At 36.3% G+C, this 22,102-nt stretch overlaps 1 pseudogene; it reads left to right on the top strand.

The window, feature by feature from the left end:
* The first annotated feature begins 20,513 nt into the window (after positions 1 to 20,513).
* On the top strand, positions 20,514 to 21,347 carry LOC124962284 (programmed cell death protein 2-like; annotated as a pseudogene).
* Positions 21,348 to 22,102: the final 755 nt, after the last annotated feature.

Here is a 22,102-nt window from a genome sequence, read left to right as displayed (position 1 = left end):
CTAAAGTCACTTCACCTCTGGAACAAGGGTGTGTCTTTGTTCTCAGTCCTTCAGGGATATACTGTGGAAAGCAGACAGGACAGAGGTTTTGAAATAGGAGATACAAAGTTCAATCGTTTACCCCTGCTCCTTCAGCTAACAGTTGAGGAGTTTTACACATATTACTTTCCTTTGTGAATACTTCGTTTTCTCTTCCATAAAAATAGGAAATTAATAGTGCCTACTTAATAGGTGTGCTGTGGGCATTAAAAGAAATGGTACTGAGAAAGGGTTGTACATGATGACGAGTAAGTATTGCTGCTTTGTGTGTGTGTGTGTGTGTGTGTGTGTGTGTGTGTGTGATGCTCTAACAAAATACCTGGACTACATTATTTATAATGAATAGAAATTTATTTCTCACAGTTTGGAGGGCTAAGAAGTCCAAGATCAAAGCACTGGCAGATTCTGTTGAGGGTTGCTCTCCACTTGTAAGATGGCACAATGTTTCACCATCCTCTGGAAAAGAGGAATGCTGTGTCCTCACATGAGGGAAGACAGAAGTGCAAGAAGACTGAACACCCTGTGAAGCCTCTTTTATTAGGGCCTTAACTTAATCCCACTCAGGAATAAGGAACCCTCATGAATTAATCACCTCTTTAAGGCCCCATCTCTTAATCTTAACGCCTTGGCCATTAAGTTTCAACATGAATTTTGGAGAGCACATATTCAAACAACTGCAGCTGCAAAGATTCCTCCTCCTCCAGGACCTTGACTGTGAGGTAGGGGAACATGGTGTGGGAGGGGTAGAGATGGAAATTGTGTACCATTAACAGGATTTGCAACACAGGGCTGCACATGAACATTAATTATGAAAAAACTACTCCACCAACCCTCAACATTTTTCCCCAAATGAAAAATTTCCAAAGTGAACCTATTTATTAATAGTCATGAATATGAATATTACAACATAGATTATCCATTGATAAACTATATTTTGTTGTGATAGGAAATTTACTTATGTCATTTCTTATCATATTTTTTTTACCATACTCAGGAAATAAAAGTAGATTTTGGTATGTTTACTTTCAAATAAAAACCCTACAGTCATAAAAAAACATTTTAAAAGATCTACATGGTATTATAGTTAAGGAAATTAAATTGAATATTCACCTTGTTGTAAAAGTACTGACTCTTTTTTTTCTATGTCAGAAAAATAGTAATGCCTATCCTATTGAGGGGTGTTATAGAGATGAACAGTTTTTAAATGTGGGGAAAAAAAAACAGAATAAAAGAGGTGGTGTTAGTGATATGCTATATAGCCAAACATCTTCTTTTGGTATCAGGTTCACAAATATTTCATTTTACTGAGCAGCTATACATTGATAAACATCTAAGCCATATGCTCTGTGTTTTGCTTTATTTTTACTTTTCTTAATGTCCAGAAGAGAAATTTTTATTGTCTCCTATAAATATTTTAAGTTTTGAATAATGAGCCTAAGAAAAATTCATAGCACAATTATATAGCAATTTTGCTTGATTCTCATGACAATCCATTTTTAATTTTAAAAATTTAATTAACAAAATTATTTAACAATTTGTATGCTTTGTGTAATGGTCAAATCAGGATAATTAGTGTCTATCACTTCAAACATTTATCATTTATTTGTGATGGAACATTCAAAGTAGTCCCTTCTAGCTATTTTGAAATGCTATACATTATTGTTAACTAGTCACCGAACTGTGCAATAGAACACTAGAATTTCCCCCCTCTGACTTTGTACCCATTGACATAATCTCTCTTCAGCCTCACCCACCCACCTGCCTCTGATGACCACTAAAAATAATCTATATTTTTAAACAAGGCAATTACTGTAGGAGTAAATAATCATTGTGGAAAAAAGAAAATGCTTAAACTACCAACACATAAAAACAGACTTTTTCAGAATCATTTTAGTTATTACAGAATCAATAACTATTCTTAACCACAAGCATTTTATCATGCCATATGATGCAGTTTGGTGAATTTATTATGTCTCCTTGAGAAATATTGACTGTTTCTATGATCCATAAGAATAATGATGCTCATATAAGCAGAATATCTAGTTGAGCATACTGTTTTACATTCTCCATTTCACACACTTGCCATGTTCCTCACCTCTGCTCAGTAGAATAAATCCTTTCTTGGCATACACTGCAGCCAGAGAGCGAGGCTATGGAGCCCTCTGCCAATGAGGCCTGGGCTAGGGTCTGACTCCAACAGCGGCCAGTTGGCTTGTGCTCTGATCCACAGTCAGACTGCACCCCTAGCTTGGCTATGTGTCAAAGAGTTGAAAGAGGAAGACTGCATTGGTGCACACTGTTCTGGTCCATAGGAAAAGCTGCTCAGAGCATGTGCCTTGCCAGAGGAGATTTGGTAGGTTATTTCAAATTATAGGTCATTATGGTATGCTAATATTCATTTACTGCAGTGATCATTACCAAACATCCTATTTTAAGAATTTAGCACCATTTATGTCAGAAAAAGTTATTGCTAAAGAGGTGCCAAATTTCACTAATCTTACAGACAGATGAAAATTCTAAACATCACTCAGAGATATTTCTTAAAGCCAATCTAGGATTCTTTCATTCTTTCTTTCTTTTCATTCTTTCTTTACTTTCATTCATTCTTTCTTTCTTCCTTTCTCTTTCTTTTTTCACCCATTCTTTTCTTTCTTTCTCTTTCTCTCCCCTCAGAATCATTAGAAAATTTTTTCAGTCTCAGAACCAAAAAAGACATCAGGCTTCATTCATAAGACAACTTTCAGTACTTGACCTTTCTCCATGGACATTAACATTGTACCCACATAGGTCATCTTAGGTTGAAGTAACAGGTTTTATGCACTGACTTTTGAAAGTATGTTGCTGTTAATTTTTTACCCCAAGTTTTCTCAATGGAAAACTTCCTAGAGAATCATGTATTTATGTAATCAGCAAATAAATCAACACATTTATTGAGCATCTATTATGTGCCGTACACTCTTTTAAATTCCAGTCACCTTTAAATTTCAGTTGAATCTTGATGAAACACAAATTCTGATTCAGAAAATCAGGGTGGGCATTTCTAACAAGCTCCTTCACTGGTTCATGGACCACCTGAACTGTTTTGTGAATTTAAATAAGCTCAAGAGAGACTCATTTGTCATTCAGTGTTCCTAAGAAAAGGTCAGTTTTCAACTAAAGTTTGAATTTCTTATTTTATAACTAGTTGGACATAACTGTATTAAATGAGCAAAAAAAATCTAAAAATTTTATTTTTTAGGCTGTATAGAATCATTCTTATGACTAGCAACATGATACCCACTAAGAGTCTTCTTTACTTGACTACATGAAAATAAAAGTTCTACCTTATTTACACCCTTGTATCCAATTGTGCTTTGCTCAACTTGTATTGCAAATGGACTACAAGGTTTGAATGGTGCTAAAAACACTAATGCTATATTTTCTTCCTAAAAATTCCTTATACTATAGTAAATTTTTTTCTACTGACATTCTTTAAACAACCGTAGTGTTTCCTAAACTGCTTTTTGAAAGTACGAATCCACTTATCAGAAGTTTGACCAGGAGAGTTTTCCATTTTGAAGTTGAAGTTTATCATGCAAATTCCCAGAGAAGATAGCAGGGGATGATATGTGAGAATCCTATTCATCATTTAATTTTACACTTCTAGAAAAAAATTGGATGGAAATTTTACAACTTTAAAATGTCCTCTGAGTAAGGGGCATAGGTCCCCAGTCTTATTTGGCACCACAAAACTAGGAAGCCCCATGTAATGCAGACATAGTCTTAATGTCTGTCACAGACGGCAACTGCATTTCAACTTGATGAATGATACTGATTTTTTATTTTTTAATACAACACTTTGTGTCCTATCTTATTGAAATCTGTGGTTTTCTGTGAAATCTGTGAAATTTTGTGAAGATGTAAACATTCAAGGGAGTGATAACAGATCTATCTCTGGGATTAAAAAAAATGAATACCTCTAAGTCTAGGTTTTACTTAAATTGTGTAATATAACTTTAAGTATATATGATGGAATTTTTCTCAGGACACTTTTACGTGATTCTATATACTGAGTGCATTCAGTTTTCTAGTAGATTTTCTACACTTTTGCTTCAAATGCTATCTAAAATGGAAAAGCAACTCCAAATTTGGAATTGTATGTTTAACTATTAAGGTTATTGATGACAACTAAGTAAAAAAGTATACATTCTCTCCCTAAAATCCTGCTTTGGGGCACCTAGTAATGACTTTAAATCATACACTCTACAAACATTTTTATATTCATCAAAGAGCACTTTCTGTGTCAGTTGGCTCTCTCTAATGAAATAAGAGTCTGCACCTTCTTAAATACCAGGTTTTCAGGCAGCTAAATACAATGTAAAGCATAGCTATGTTTGCTATTACCCTAGAAAATATTTAGAAAATTGGTTAATATCTGAGGGCAATGTTAAAATATGCAAAAAATGATATGCTCACATTTTCCTGCATTCATTCTTGTGAGGGAAAAGTAGCCGATCATTCTTAGCCAGCCTCTTCAATTTTACTGTGAGAATTCCCTTGTTCTGTGGGTTCATTCAAAGCCAGCAGGATCACTTTACACAGTGTTTCATTGTACTCCAGGCAAGTTTATGGAAATGTTACAGAAATAAGCTACAAATGGGAACCTGACTTCCTGCCAAACTGCATCTCTCTCTCTCTCTCTCCTGTTCTAACAACATTTTTCCTCCTTCAGCACTTAATGTATTCTATATTACATACCACATTTACCTAAGACTGAATTTAGAAATAGTACCTCAAAAAATGTAAATAACTGATAACTCTGACATACATGTCATATAACTGTGTCCCAAGCATCTTTCTATAATATGCTTTATGTAGACTAACTCACTTAATCCTCATCATAACCCATGAGATACATTCTGTCATTGTCACCATTTTACATATGAGGACATTGAAGCATGAAGTTAAAAAATTTGCCCAGGGACACTGGGCATGTCAGTGGCAGAAGCAGAACTAGAACCCAGGCCAGCCATCTAGCAACAAAGCCTAGGACCTGTTCCACCTCAGAACTTTCCATGGACGGTCCTGGGCAACTCCTTTCTTTTCACAAGAAACTTGTGAATCAAAGAACTATTGTGAAATAGGAGGGTGATGGGTTTACTGTTGTCTTATTTCACATTATCCAGGTATTACATTTTAAATATTTAAGCAATTACAGTGCATTTATTCTTTCAAAGATGGGTATTTTCTTATAGTTTTGATTTACACAATGTGACCGAAGTAATGCAAACTACAAAATGGTATTTAGAAATACAATGTGTGACATTTGTTTGCCTAGCATATTTTCATCTTATAATCATGAGGATTTTCTTTAAAGGATATCCTTTCAAAGACTCCATGGATTAAAATAATTTTTTAAGGAAAACAGAGCATTAGAAAGAATGCAAAATGAAAAAGGAATGAAAATAAAAACATTTTTCAAAATTCTGTTTCACATAAATGTATGACATTTTTAATTTGTATGTGGTGCTTACTAGACTGCCCTCACCATAAAATTGAAATTGGAAACAGGAATTCTCATGATATTGCTGGGCCTTCCAGGTTTGATAGGAAGCATAAAGCCAGGAATATATTCCCAGTGTGCTTTTCCCTTATGAAGGCAGTTTAGTTACAGAAGATTCACAGCCCAAAATTCCTGAGTGGTACTCCCAGTCCTGACACTGACTTGTTCAGTGATGTTGGCGAACGTGCAGGGCACTGCAGTTTCACTTCCTCTTCTGCAAAATTAGCAGAACTCTCACCTACATCCCAGATGTTGGAAGACTTAATTAATGTCAATGTTTGTGTAAAAGTGAAATGCTGTTTATCCAATAAATGCCAAGTAATCCAGATATTTTACTCCCACTTTTGGCAGGTGCCATAGAGTAAAAAGAAAAAAAAAAACATTAAATCACTAAAATAGTTGGTAATATCAGAGATTCTCCAGTTTTTCTTTGGAGTTTATTGAAATTGAGCAATAGATATGGCAATCATCAAAAATCACACAAGAATGACTTTCTGCATATAGTTTGCCAAATTATACATAAACTGTCCTTGACAAAAATTTATCGCCATCTATACTAGTTCCTTCATAGAGCTATATTAACAAGAATAAGGTCATGAGTTTCACTAACAGTGTTCCAAGGCTACTGACAGAACATCTACACTATCCACCAGACATCTTAGAAATGCAAGCTGTGGATCACAGGGAGATTTTAAAAAAATGTATATCAATAGGTCAGTATAACTATCTGTTTTCTGAGAAAACAACTTAATGTTTCTGTCTTAATTTTGCCTCACTATCTTATGTTTACCAATACATGCAATTAATCATTTGTTCATTCATATACTTCAATAAATATTTATTGAGTGTTTACTATGTTTGAGGCATTGTCCTAAGTCTGCACTAGGAATAGATTGATGAGCAAGACAAAAACAGGCCTTGGAATCATGAAACATACTCTAAAATGGAGTGCAGACATTAAGCAAGTATTTATAATCAAGTATTAAATCATCATTATGGGGTAAGTTCAGGGGAACCTAACAATTTATAGAAACCAGTAATTGTCTCTCTAAGGAGATAACATTTCAGCTTTGATTTGATGATGGAGGAGAGTGTGGTCAAGGTGGAAAAAAAGAGTAAGTACAAAAAGTCGTGAAAATGAGAGAAGCTATAATGTCCAATTTGGCTGGGTCTTGCAGTAAAGTAATAGAAGGATGGAGAATTTATCCTATTCTAGGGATTTATTCCTTTATCCTAAGGAAATTGAGAAGTTATTGAAAGCTTTTATGTCAGGAAGTGAAATGACTAGATTCAGGTTTTGAGTTTTGTTTTGTTTTTTAAATATAATTACTGTAGTTGGAAGGTGGAGACTGGATAGGAGCAAAGAACTAGCGGTAGATGTCCAAGCTGGGAGATAGTAAAATCATTTCACAAGAGTCAGTGGTGGGCAGGATAAGGGTAGTAACAGAGACAATGTAGAAGAAAGATTCGTTTGATAAATGTTTGGAAAATAGAAGCCACTGAACATAAAAACTTGGTGGGTATTTTGGATGTGGGGCTAAGAGAAGGGGCTGAGAAGGGAAAGCAGGATGCAATAAATACTCTCAATTCTAGAGTCTAAATAGGATTTAGTGAAAACACGAACTGAGCAATGTAACCCTAAAAGTAAAATAGTTTTGGAGGAAAGATGTGCTTAGATTCAGACTCATTTGCAAGGCATCTTGCCAAAGATATTTCAGAGGAAATGTAACACAAGTCCACAAGAACCTTCAGAATGGAGGCAAGGACTTGGGAGACTTCAACATATAGATCAAAATTGAACCAAAAGAGTAGATGATATTGTGCAATGAGAGTGTACAGTGAAATGAACATAAGGTTCTGGAAAGGAGATTAAGAAGCATCAGTAGATAATTAAAAAGGAAGAAAGGACTACAGAGGAGGTTGAAGAGGAAAAAGGGGAAGACAAGGAAAGCCAGGAGAGTTGCCCTCAGGAGTATGAGCATATGTAAAACAGGTTTTCCCAAAAACTACTGATGGGAAAATGCATTGGGATAAGTTTTACGGCAGGTACTTTATTGGTAGCTGTCAATATTAAGAACCCATATATTTTTCCAACCTATAAATTTAACTTTTCATAAATTTAATTTCTATCTAGGTATACATTGACAAAGTGATATATGGACATTTGCATTAATATTTATAATATTTGTATTAATATTTATAATAAGACCGAGAACAACCTGAAAGCCCTATAAAAAACTGACTAGATAAATTACTGTACAATCCAAGAAAGGAATGTATTGAAACTGTTAGAAACTGTCCTTTTTGTATGGTCACAGGTTAATAAAGCAAGCAACCACACTTCATATATAGTAGGTTACCACATCATAAATAATATTGTATTACCTAACATCTATGAAATAAATATATTTCCTAGATGTGCATATTATGTGTGAAATTGAGAAAATGTGACAAAGACTATAGATAGAACTCTGTAACTATGAAAGGAAAGTGAGAGATATGAAGAAAACCTGTTGGGGGCTGGAGAGATAGCTCAGTTGGTAGAGTGCTTGCAAGGCAAGCACAAGGCCCTGGGTTTGATCCCCAGCACGAAAAAAAAAAAAAAAAAAAAAAAAAAGAAAAGAAAATCTGTTGGATAACGTGGAATCAAAGGTGGCTTGATTGAGATGATAAACATATACAAGTGTTGCCATGAAAAAGATAACATGGAGGGAAAGTTGAAGAAGCAGCAAAACATGCAGATGTTAATGTAGAAAGGAATGAGATCAGAGCACAGGGATGTCAAGACCTACCAGAAGAGAATGGACATCTTTCCCAAATGTAATGGATGGAAGAAAGAAAAAAATGGGTGTGCATGCAATCAAGGTATAGATTTAGTGAAGAGATGTTTAGTGATGAGAAGAAATCACCTTTTCCTACATATTTTTATTAACACATATTTGAATTTTCCCAATAATTCAAATATGTTAATAAAATGCGTTAATAATATTTAACATTTTCAACTTTATAAGCCATTTATATATTTCATCTTTTGAGAAGTGTCTATTTCTTAATAGATTTATTTTTGTTAAGTATTCCTTAGTTCTTTAATATTCTGGATATTAACCTTCTGTCAGATGAACAGCTGGAAAATACTTTCTCTCATTGTGTGGATCATCCCTTTGTTCTATTGGTTGTTTTCTTTGCTGTGCAGGAACATTTTAGTATGATGCAGTACCCATTTGTCAATGTTTGATTTTGCTTCCTGTACCTTCAGAGTCCTATTCAGAAAATCATCACCTTTACCAATATCCCAAAGTGTTTCCCCAATTTTTTCCTGTAGTAGTTTCAGAGTTTCAGGTCTTACCTTAAGATCTTTGATACATTTTGCATTGATTTTTGTACAGGATAAGAGGAAGGGGTCAAGTTTTAATCTTCTACATGTAGATTTCCAGTTTTCTCAGCACCATTTGATGAAACTGTCTTTTCCCAATATTGTTTCTGGCATCATTGTCCAGAATAAATTTGCTCTAAATATGTGGATTCATTTCTGCATTCTCTAATATGTTCCATGGGTCTATGTGTCTGTTTGCAAAATTACTTTTGTTAATTTTATATTATTTCTGGGGAATACATCAGATACTGTGGAAGGGATAATTGAAAGGGTTAAGAAATATAAATGCGAGAAATAGGAAACCTAATTGAGGAAATCTAGAATTGCTGGATGATGTCCACAAGCCACTGGAGGCTTTCCTATACTATTTCCTCTCTATTTATGACTAACCAAAATTCTGTCCCCCAACCACACCCTTTTATTTTTTCTCCCAATTCTCCACTGAAAAAAAGAGTAATTAAAAAAAATGTTTTCTGCAGTGCTAAGAATGAGAATGGAGACCATAAATAAGTTTAAGATATTAATTAATTCCTGACTGAGGAACTATAGGATAAACTAATTTAAAAAGCCACAGGGCAGAATAAATAAGAGTCTGAAAGAGAAAGGCCAGGGAGTATAGGGAGTGCTAGAAAATCATGTTTGCTGAATAGGAGAAGAACAAACAGAATCAGGGCATTAAACAAGGGAACTAATTGCAAGATTCTTTATCAATGACTAGAACATAAAGAAATAAGGAAGATTATGGTGGTAGAAAGAGCAGAGTTACAAATAAAATGGATTGTTTAAAAATTTCTCATTAATACCACCACAATAAAATTGGAGAAATGCCTTCATAGTCCTGATGGCCGAAATTCTGAACTTAAATTCCTGTATCCCATGAAATTTTCAAGTACGTAAGAAAAATAAAGGTGTTTTGAGAAAAAGTAATTTCAAGTTAGCACTGATCAGTTAACCTAAATCCAAGTAGAATGTAATCAGGAAGAATGACTTTAGTATAGATTTTACTTAAAAATTTAAAGGATTTTAGTGGTACAGTGAAGTCATACACATCTTTTATCAATAAGAAAATGAAAGACAATTGGAAACACCAGGAAAAACAAAAACCCAACTAAGAAATCATGCCACAGTTTTAAAAATTCCATCAAATATCAAGAAATACCATAGATTTGATAGACAAATAAGATGTAAAGTTATATTTAAATTACAAAAGTTATTACTAATAGAAGTACTAAAATACAGTGTTAACAAAAACTGAAGAAGCAAGCAAGGGGAGATGAAAATAACTTACTTAGAATAAATTAAAATTCCTAATCTTTCATGGCAGGAAATGCAAGATCAGTTTACCTTTCCTTTTCTATATATACAACAAATAGGCATAAAAGTTCATGCCAAAATGAATTCAGCTCTCTTTCCTTGTAATAGTGCAGTGAATATAGCACACTTTGGAATATAATAGGCTAGTATTTAAATACTGAATGTGTTACTAGTAAACTATGTATCTATGGGCAATTTACTTAAGCTGCCTGAACTTTAGAGTAGTAAATTGCAATCAAGGTTAAAGAGTCCAGCATAGTGTTTTACACGTGGTAGGATATCAATGAAAAAGCATTGCTATTTTATTTTATGTTATTTTGTGTTTTTTTATTTTTACAGACTGCACTTTGATTCATTGTGCACAAATGGGGTACAACTTTTCATTTCCAAGGTTGTATACAACATAGATTCATGTCATTCATGTAATCATACATGTACTTACGGTAATAATGTCTGTCTCAGTCTACTATCTTTCCCTTCCTCACTCCCTCCCACCCCATTTCCCTCTACACAATTCAAAGTTCCTCCATTTCTCTTACCCACCCCCCACCATACCCTTGTTATGTATCATCATCCACTTATCAGAGAAAAGATTCGGCCTTTGGTTTTTTGGGATTGGCTTATTACACTTAGCAAGATATTCTCCAACTCCACCCATTTACCAACAAATGCCATAATTTTATTCTTCCTTAAAAGCATTGCTATTCTAAAAACAAATTCTATTGTGTATATTTGGGGCATACAGAATGATGCTATGGAATACATACAGAGAGTGAAATGTTTACTATAGTGAAGTAAATTAATATATCCATCATCTCATACAGTTACCCCTTTTTTGGTAACAAATGTAACCCAACCAGCCAATTTAACAAAAATCCCAAATATAATTCAGTTTTGTTAACTTTATCCTCATGCTGTATATTGGACTTGCTTATCCTATGTATCTGCTCCTTTGTGTCTTTGACTACACCTCCCCATTTTCTCCACTCCCCCACTGGAACCCACTGCTTTATTCCTGCATAATTGACTTCATTTTTGATTCTTGCTATTAATTATTGAATCACATTGAAACAACTCAGCACTTGGTAAATTTGATTACTATTTATTAACCACGATTATAACTTCATCATGAAAATTGCAGAATTGGAAGGTTTGCTATTTTACATTAACACTTAATGTCATTAATTGCCTGAGTGAAAAGGAAAATGACTTTTAAAGAGTGATTTAGTGTCTCCAAGGATGAAGAAGGGGATGGTGATACCCAGTCCATAACACCCTGGTCCCTGGAGGGTCACCAAAGTAGTAATCAGTTATCCAGATGAAAGATTTCAAAAATATTTTACCAGAAGTTAAATAATATGTGAAATTTCTTTTTTTGCTTGAAATAATATTAACTCATTTGTGAGAACATGGATTAGTTTTTTTCTCATTTTGTCTAATTGACTGTTAGTTTTATGCACCTTGATTAATTAAAATTAGATTTACTACTTAATAAATGAAGTTCCTTTGGCTAGGAACAGTTCTTTGTTCAGATGGAGTTCACATAAGAAAAATAATTGAACTAAACTTTCAGATTATTTATTCTGCACATCTCTGGCAGAAAGAGAGGTTCCTCTGAACATCCCTGATCCCTTGTCCCATTTTTAGATCTTGTGGTTGACCAAATCAGTAAGCTTTGGAGCAGGGACTGGATGTACACAGTTTGATGACTTCTGCTCCTGTCTTGACAAGTGAATACCCACAGTTGGCTGTGTACTCCTAGTGACCTGAGTGGTACAAGGAGAAGCTCTAGACACTTAGTGCTACCTGCTGTAGAAGGTGAACTCAGTCTGCATGTTCAGAGACTCGAGAAAGTCACTGTAGCATTACATCAAAGATTTTTCTTTTAATCTCAGCTTTTAATAGTCAAAACTTTAAGTTCTATCCACCAAAATTTGCAGTAGTCTCTCTCTCTCTCTCTCTCTCTCTCCCTCTCTTTCTTTTTCCTCTTACTCATTCTATCACCTCATTTTTAACTAAGGAGGAAAAAGGAGTTCTGATTTCTTAACCTTTCTAAAATGTGGAAATAGTACTAGTTGGGAACAACTGTACCCAAGACAGACATCATTAAAGTAGCTCATTAAACAATTACACACCAATTAAAGGAGATAAACAGAAAAGTGCAGAACAGTGAAAATTTAAATTTAACATAAATCTCTGGCTAACCTGCAAGACAACACTTTAACAAAAACACAATTTGGTATCTGTAATAAAATTCTATTGAGAGATAAACTGACATGTTTTGATTCTCTTGGCAACCTGTCCTAGTTTCCAAAAAGTGACAAAGTCAGCAACAAGGTCCCAGATGTCCATTTTCACCTCCTTGCCCTGAATTGTGGAACTTCAGTACTTATGGGAATCAATCCATGTTTCTCATTATTATGTTTGTAAATTTAATAACAGATATGTAGCTGCTGTTTTCTATGATTCTTGCAATGTCTCTCCATTTGACCTGTGGAATAAATATTTGGGTGAAACAAACAAAAGAATAAAAAATTTATAGTCAGGTTCAGAATATAATAACTTTGGAAGAGCAAAATACATACAAAATATAACATTAATGCTGATCTTAATACTAGACAAAAAGTAATTTTTCTTTTCATTAGTTATATGTTTATAAAATATAACATTGCCTATATTTTCTTAAAGTGGGCATAATTATAACAGTTTCTAAATTAAAAATGTTTTGATAAATTATTATAACAATAGAATTGCTCTGTTTAGAGTACTTTGAGTAGATTTTATTCTGTTAACAAAGACATTTTTTAAGTCTGAGAAATTAGCCAAAGTGGTATGGAAAAATTTCAAAGCTAGTTACAGATTAGTAGAGCTCAAAGAGGAAAGGGAAGGGAAGGAATGGAGAAAGGAAGGAAGGAAGGAAAGAAGGAAGGAAGTGTTGTGCCCAAAGGCTCAAGACCCCACAAGGACCACCAGAGACCACGATCAATGCAAGCAGCAAAGAGTCATTTATTAGCAAGTTCGAACCTGGTCCTCTGCGTCCTTAACCAGTGATGCTAAGAGAGGCCCCGAGCCCTCGTTAGCAGGGTTTTTATAAAGAAAGGCAAGCAGTTTTACAGTGTTCTTTTAATTGGTTAACATTTGAACAGCTAAACATTAGTCCTCCTCTGGTTGGGTCCGGCCAATCTATTTGATTCTCATTGGGTCCTGCCAGAACTGAACGGTCCTAGTGGAAGAAGGGAGGAGGGAAGTGGTGAACTATGCAGGAAATGAGTCGGAGCTAAGCCCCACTCCCGTCCTTGATGGATAAGGTCTCCAGGCAACTGCACATTCCTCGGACAAATATCTCTTAACAACCTTGGTAAGCACAGGGGCCCAGCAGTCCTGTTTGTCCTTGAGACAGTTAGCAGCACAGATACCACCCTGCTCTCAACATCCCCCCTTTCCAAGAACATTTAGAGAGCCAATCTTGGTCTCTACTGTTCTAATTCTTGCTGCTTAATGGACTGATATTTGGCCTTTAGCACCATTAGCTGTACTGTATTTATTCTATCTTTAACAAAAGCAAATAACTTATTGATTATACAAGGTCCTATAGTTAAAGCTAGTAACAACAATATTAGGGGTCCCACTGTAGCGGACACCAGAGTAGTTAACCAAGGGGAAAAATTGAACCAGATTCAAAACAGTTCTGACTAGCTTCCCGTTCTTTCTTTCTGTTTGTTAGTCCTTCTCTGATTTTTGGCATGGATTCCCTCACTACTCCAGAATGATTAGCATAAAACCAACATTCTTCCCCAGAGCTGCACATAGACCTCCTTGCTTACAGTCTTTAAAGGCAGGTAAATTTGGTAATTAATGAGCTCCGGAGATCCTTGACATTTCATTCTTCCAGGGGCAGTCTCCAACTTCCAAAGGCAGATGGCTTCATGGCTTCATTTCCTCAAATTGACCCAATTCCCTATTTCTACACTAAGTACCTGTCCTTAATTCTGGTTTCATCCCCCCTTTAGCTTTAGGAACTCCCAACTGCTGTAAGGAAAAGAAAGGGGGCATCGATCTTTCTGGCTGCTTCGAAGCTGAAAGGGGGCAGTGAGGGGCAAGCAGTTTGGAGTTCCTTTTTTTAAAAATCGGGTCAATCGAGGGGTCCAAGGTAGAAGTCTGGTTGGGGAAGAGGAGGTTGTAAAGTCATCTGGGGTTGGGTGCTTCTGTGATAGAAGAACAAAAGACATGAGTACTGAAATGAGATTAGTACAAAGTAAATGTTGCAGCATCTGAAACATGCCACTGAGTATCATGAAAATGACAGAAGTCAATCTCTCACCAGGCGGTGGAAGAACTGAGAAATTGTTCCCATTACTAGGTCTAGCAAAGACTGGAGAGGACAAGGCCTTTATTTGGGGACTTTAACATTGTCCAAGTTATCAGGAATGTAAACACAATATTTAACTCTTAATGTCACTGAGGTCCCCAGAAAATATAGTTAAGCTACTTAATGTCATCTGATTTTTGTAAAATATCCCTTTATTGGTATAACCTGTGTTTAGTAGAGATCTCTATACTTCTGTTACTTAGGGATAGATAATCATACAAGCAAACATAGATAAAGCCTACCTGTGACTGTAGGCCTTAAACTGACTAAAATCTTCTGACTCTGGCAGTTTCCCTTGATAGTTATCAGGCACATTTGCCTAAGAATCTTTCCTTTGTAGCTTCCACTCTTAATTTTAGTGGGTTAACACAAGTGTACATCTTAAGTTACTTTTAACTATTATTTCTTTTAAATGCCCAAGAATGGCTATATTTGGTTTTAACTGTTTTGCTGGGTGTCCAAGACCAAGCTGGTCAAATTGACCTGGTTCCTGTCTTGTTAAAGAGTCAGCTGAGTTTCCACAGGGCCACCCATAGAGAACTTAAGAGCAGCTTCTTAGCTCCATTAGTGCCATTGGTTAGGCAGGGTCTTCTCGATGAGGTGGCTTTCCTTGAAAGCATTAGGGGTGTCTCCCTTTTTCCATGACCCTCCTCTGCAGCAGATGCACTGAGCGATTCTCATCCTCTAGTCTCAACAATCTCCTTGATCAGGAGGTTGTGTGACCCAGAGTTGCAGCGCTCCTTAGAGAAGTCCTCTTATTCCCTGGGTTCAGGCTATCTTTGAGGGCAAGATACTGTTTTTTCTTGGCCTCTGTATTTAATTCCAATTTCTAAGTTTGATCTTAATCATCCAGCAAGCCAGTCTCACCAGTCATACAGTAGAGTACTGGGCTTTACTTTAATGTCCATAACTTTACAGTCATTTACCCTTTTATTAAAGTACTACCACATACTATCTGTTTTGAAGGTGATGGCCTATTATCACAAGTTACCTAGGTTGTATGTTCTGGAAGCAGCTACTTCTGCAAAATAGTAACAGGCAACAGTTTTACAAAATGAAATTAGCAAGAGTAAAAACATATTTAGCTTGTATAATAGTTATCTTGAATTTTGGCTGAGTTCTACATTATATACCCTGTTTGAGATCACAGTAATCTTTACAACAAACATCAAACTTTTGAGCACAATTTTAAATGAGTTAAAGTCTGGCTTATTTTGGAGTCATTCTAACATGTAGCAGGGTGAGGCAGAGCTATCTCAGGTAAGGCAGGGCTCTTCACAGGTCTTAAGAAAATGTTCTAATCCTAAAACTAATTTTTGCCCCTTTTGCCATGACCAGCATGACCAAATTTTCAAGTTCGGTGAGGGTCAAAGGAGTATTAGAAATAAAGGTTTATAAACACGATTTTGAAGATTAAGCTGAGATCGGAGCTCTGTCCTCTGATGGAAATGCAGATCTAAAGAGTTATGTTAGCAACATTTATACATGTCTTATTATTAGGTTAAAGACTATGTAAGCATTATTCTTTATTTTCAGGAGAGTTACAGAGACTAGACCATCTACATAACTTTTTCCCACAACTGCAAAGTACAATGTTAGGAACTCCGTGTAGCTCTCAAAGAAGTCCACTGTCCAAAGTTACCGTAAGGTGGGCAGGAACTAGAGAAGGGAACTGATGAAACACTGTTATCTAGCAAAACAATTTCTTTCTGCCCAAGAGCTGTGTGCCGAGATCAATGTAAGAGCTGATAGGACTCCTGTACAGAGCCTCCCCAGGGAGGCTACTGCCACAGCAGTTAGGCATCTTGCGCTCCTATACAGGAACACTCCCAGGCACCAGGCATGCTACAGTCATGAAGTCAGGGACCCCAATCTCAGTCATTGTTGTCCCATTTTTGCTATACTGCATTATACTCTTTCTTAAATGTCATTTTAAGAAGTTTACATATATGATTTCTGAGTCCATATGAACATTAGTTAACACAGTCTAACATTATATCCAAAACAGGAATCAATCAAAGAAAGGCTGAGAGAGCTTTTAACTTTTCTTTTGTGTAAAATGCTTTCACCTTCTACAATATGAACCTTTAAACAAATCAGGCTGTCACTAACTCTTAGATATACATTTACATTTAAATTTTTGTCTCAGTGAAATAAGTAACCAATTTTACATATACCTTACTGATAATATGTCCCATAATGGAAAATTAAATGATAGAGAAATAAATCCCCAGTAAAATGTACTCTTTAAGTTTAATATTACCAGTACAGACAAGTTTATTCTGGAGAATAGCAGCTTGACAAATTTCCTGCTTTAAAAACTTGTATACCTGGAAAATATGAATACATTTAATATACAAGGAGTGCCATTTCACAATTACCTTGACACTTTAATCTTACTAAATTCAGTTTTTAAAGAAAAATTTAGACTCTGTAACATAGTAAATACTCTTAACAGTTGTTTAACCATAATTGTATAAACCCCAATTTTTAAGACTAATTGTTTTAAAGAATAGAACTTAATAGACACAAAGTTAAGAGTAAATTAGTGTTTCTAAGAAATCCTTGTTATTTTACCATGTCATTTTACCATATAGATTAAACTTTGACTTATATCAGAACATTAGTATTTCACCTTAGGAAAAACCTTAAATAGCTTTAGCTGTCTCACATACACACAACCAACTTAGTTACACAGACTTGTTAAAACTTGCCCTTTACTTACACACAGGCTTTCTTAGCACTTACTTAGATCCTCATGTATTCCATCACACAGGCACTTTCTTACCCAGAAACATTTTCTTTTCCTTTTATTAAATATATTTCCAAACCTAGAACCTTTTATTTTCTCTTTCCTATCTGTTGACCTCTTTTTGTCCACATTCTGAAACAACTCTTATGAAATTTTTGAATTTAGACAAATTACTCCGATTTAACAAGATAAAATACTTTGTGGTTTATAGTACTCTAACTGAAACACAGTGAAAGGGGAGATGGTAGCTCTAAATCCAAATCTAAGAGCTCCTTGGAGCTTTGCAGAACTGGAGGGGAGCAGGGGGAAGTGGTAAGGGAGCAGATGGAACGCTCACCCTCCGAGTTGAGGTTTTATCTGTTAGAACATAACTCTTAATAACCTTGTTTTAGTAATGACACAAAGCAATTTTAAACCCTTTTTAATTTACCAACCTATGAAAACACCAATAATGTTTAAGTATGTTACCCCATGTAATTTAAGGAGTTAAAAGTACTTGATGTTATTTAACAATGAGCATTTTAACTTTGCAAATTAATCAGATGTCACCAACAAACACATTTGAGTAATCCCATACATGTTAACTCTAATTCACTTATTCTGTAAAAACCAAGATATTAGACAAGTGTCCTGAACAGTATTTGCTGTCTTTTTCCTGTTGAAAAAAAAGTCCCAGAAACAATTGATATTAGACATTGTTTAACATCAACATTCCATTAGTTTGACCACCTAGAGACTTGTGAGTTATTTCTAAAGACATTTACTTTTATTAGTTTACCCAATTTAAATTGAACTCTTTTAAATCACATGAATAAAAGTATTTGGATCAATTTTTAAATTTTAATTTTAGGAGCGCTCAGTTTGATACAGACAAAACATGACATTAGCACGACATACAAATAATACAAAATCAAAGGCCTTGTAACTTTATAGGTGAATCTCATTGCAATGTAACAGATGTTCAAAAACTCTAGTTGAATAAAAATAGAACTGATCAAAAGAAAAAAAATTAACCTAGGTATGCAGGATCAAAATTATGAGCTCAAAAATACAGCATTAGAGAAAAACAAAACAAAACAAGAATCCTAGAGAATGAGTTAGTTCTGTGTAGCAGCCCAGAAGTTTAAAATGGACACCTTTTTTTTCTTTTTTTCTTATCTTCAGGTTACCCCCCTTTCCAGCTGAGACTGCTGCAGCCTACATTCCAATGCAGGCTTCAGCAAGGCCAGGCAGGGGGGAGGGAGGATCACCCAGGACTTTTTAACCCTTTTTCTTCCTGGTTGAGAAATCAGGTTAGGTTTGAATGCAGAAAATCACAAAACATTATTTCTTACTACTTTTGAGGAATGGAGCTGCTGAGTTCTCTGCCTAGGGGGATTGGAGTAAACAAATCTCTCAGAAACATGGAGAAGAACTGTAAAGTACCCTGCAATGAGTATCCCTAAGCCTAAGATCGAATTAACACAATGAAGAATTTAATAGAAGGCAAGAGTAAAGACCATATAGTACAATACACAAACAGACAGACACGTAGCACGCTAAATCAAAATTGGCTAGCTGGTACTTTGTCAACAAAAACAAACAATTTCCGATTGTGTCAAAGAGTTGTCCAAATGAACACAATGCCCAAATGGGACAAAGAGTTAACCAGATGCGACAAGTCGCCTGAATGCAGCACAGAAGCTGCCCAGATGCAGCGCAAAATCTTCCCAGGTGTGAGAGTCACCCAAATGGGACAGAGTCGCCCAGATGCAGCACAAAAGCTTCCCAGATGTGACAAGAGTCACCCACATGTGACAGAGTCACCCGAATGCAGCACTAAACTTCCCAGATGTGACAGAGTCACCAGATGTGACAAGGTCACCCGATGTGTCGAGGGGAAGTCTCCCAAGACCCTGCTGGGGTCCTACAGTGCATCCGCCAGGACTATGCCAGTTCAGAACCAGAACCTGCAGGCAATCCAGACCAGAAAACACATGGCAATGCCTTACTTACTGGCCGAAGGTGTCACTTATGACTCTATGATCAGGTGTCTGGGTGGGCTTGGGGCATCCCAGACGAGCCCTCATATGTTGTGCCCAAAGGCTGGAGACCCCACAAGGACCACCAGAGACCACAATCAATGCAAGCAGCAAAAAGTCATTTATTAGCAAGTTCAAACCTGGTCCTCTGCGTCCTTAACCAGTGATGCTAAGAGAGGCCCCGAGCCCTCGTTAGCAGGGTTTTTATAAAGAAAGGCAAGCAGTTTTACAGTGTTCTTTTAATTGGTTAACATTTGAACAGCTAAACATTAGTCCTCCTCTGGTTGGGTCCAGCCAATCTATTTGATTCTCATTGGGTCCTGCCAGAACTGAATGGTCCTAGTGGAAGAAGGGAGGAGGGAAGGGGTGAACTATGCAGGAGATGAGTAGGGGCTAAGCCCCGCTCCCATCCTTGATGGATAACATCTCCAGGCAACCACACATTCCTCGGACAAATATCTCTTAACAACCTTGGTAAGCACAAGGGCCCAGCAGTCCTGTTTGTCCTTGAGACAGTTAGCAGCACAGATACCACCCTGCTCTCAACAGAAGGAAGAGAGAAGGGAGGAAGGAGAGAAGGGGAGGAAGGAAAGGGACAGAGGAAGGAGAGAGATTTAAAGACCTTCTAGAGTTAGCTATAGGCTGTTATTCACATTCTCTACTGAAGGCCCCATCAATTTTAATTTTATAATTTTAGATTGTTTAAATTATAAATATGTAGCTAGAATCTATGTATCCTAATTACTTTTAATCTGAAAGAATTAATTCAACAACAAAATGGTATGTCAGCAATGGTTTATTAGAGTGAACTTCATATAAGTCTTTTAGTCAAGTCATAAATAATTAAACAGTGAATTATGGATGAGGGCCTATATAAAACTCAAAACTCAGTTTTTCATGATAGTTATGAAATTATTAAGAATTGGCTGTCATTTTGTTACTTAACCGGCAACTCAGATTAGAAGATTTTTATTTTAAGGAAAAGTAAATTTTGGTTAACCGTTATGTTTTATAGGAGGGAAATGTCAAAGAATTAAAGTTAGAAACATCCTAAAATGACTTTATTATAATAAGAATGATCTTTGAGCGCCGCGCACTCCCGGATGGCGGCAGCCCTGGCCAGACGGGTGGAGCTGGGCTTCACCAAGCCGGCGCCAGCGTGGCGGCTGCGCAGCGAGTAGTTACCCAGCAAGATTTTAAGGCTCAGCTTCCCAGGAAAATGAGTTTTACTTCTATGACCCACCTTCTGAGAACCCTCCCCCAGAAACAGGAGATTCTGTGTGTCTCCAACTTAAGTCGGGCGCTCATCTCTGCAGAGTTGTGGTTGTTTTGGCTCCAAACATCCTCCAGATGCCACCAGGCACATTCCTGCAGTGAGGACCATCAGACGCTAGACTGGAGGTTGGGGCATAAGCAGACTTGTACCCAAGATCATTTGGACCATATAGCTCTAGACCACAACTTCTTTTTTCCAGCATTCGAAATTGTCATAGAAACAGAAGAGGAGATTTCTCCCGAAGTTGTGGAAAAGGAAGAAGACTTTGAGATTATAGAAGCATGGATGAAGCTCTTGAGGAAGAACTGGATTCCATGGCAAAGCACAAATCCAGGAAAGATAACATTTTCCAGAAGTTCAAAGCTCAGACAGCCCTTGAACCAGAGCAGATTCTCAGATATGGCAGGGGTACTGAGCCCATCTGAATTTCTGGTGAAAACATCCCTAAAGAGGAGGCTATTCCCGACTGTCCCTGTGATGCCAAGAGAATATTTGAGTTCCAAGTCATGTCGCAGCTTCTGAACCACCTCAAGGTGGACAGACTGGGCACAGAGTGTGGACTGGTGCATCCTGGCCGTCTTCACCTGTGCCAAGCTGTAGCCTGGGCACTGGCTACACAGAGGAATTTGTGTGGAAGCAGAATGTAACAGATACACCTTAAGATATCTTCAAGCCCTAAGAAAGATTACTAACATCTACACACTTGCAATTCCATCTCTATGACTTTATCCTGAGAAAGTAACTGTACCAGAGGTGGAGGAACAAAGATGTGGCTTGGGACCTTGTTTAATGTCTTAGTATTACTAAAACAATATCCAATAATGGAATCACATGAATTTTGCTACATCCAAATGAAAGGCACATTCTTAATGATACACACTTAACATGGATACCAAATGAGAGGGAGATCTAAATTACACCAAGAGGGCCATTATATTCATGGTATGTATTTTTGTAAAAATATTTATACATGTATATGTGCATAAATATAATCTGAAAAGCTGCACACCAAGTATAAACTTGTCTGTCTACCTATGAATTGTGGAACTTTTTTACTATGTACTATTTTTTGTGTAATAAAATGTGGTTTAAGTAAAAAAAATAATAATAAAAAAAAAAAGATATCTTACTGATCTGATGCACTTTGAGGCTCCCAGCCTCTTTAAACCAATTGTAGAGCACATTGCAGACTAGCTACAGGAGTCACAACACTTTGCGTCTTCATTTTGGTTCATTGTTCTAAGTTCGCAAGTTTGCAGCTTCTTGCCCTTTTGTGCTTGAGGTGAACAATGTGACTACTGGACAGCTCACTGTGAGTACAAGTCCTAGTATCAGCAATCTAGTTACCTGAGCTCTAGAAACTCAAATTCAGAGTTAGGGCCACTCAAGCTTTCTTTGTTTATGTAAAATTCTACC

Source organism: Sciurus carolinensis, chromosome 12 (assembly GCF_902686445.1).
Source record: "Sciurus carolinensis chromosome 12, mSciCar1.2, whole genome shotgun sequence".
Taxonomy (NCBI): Eukaryota; Metazoa; Chordata; class Mammalia; order Rodentia; family Sciuridae; genus Sciurus; species Sciurus carolinensis.
This window is presented reverse-complemented; position numbering and strand designations above follow the sequence as displayed.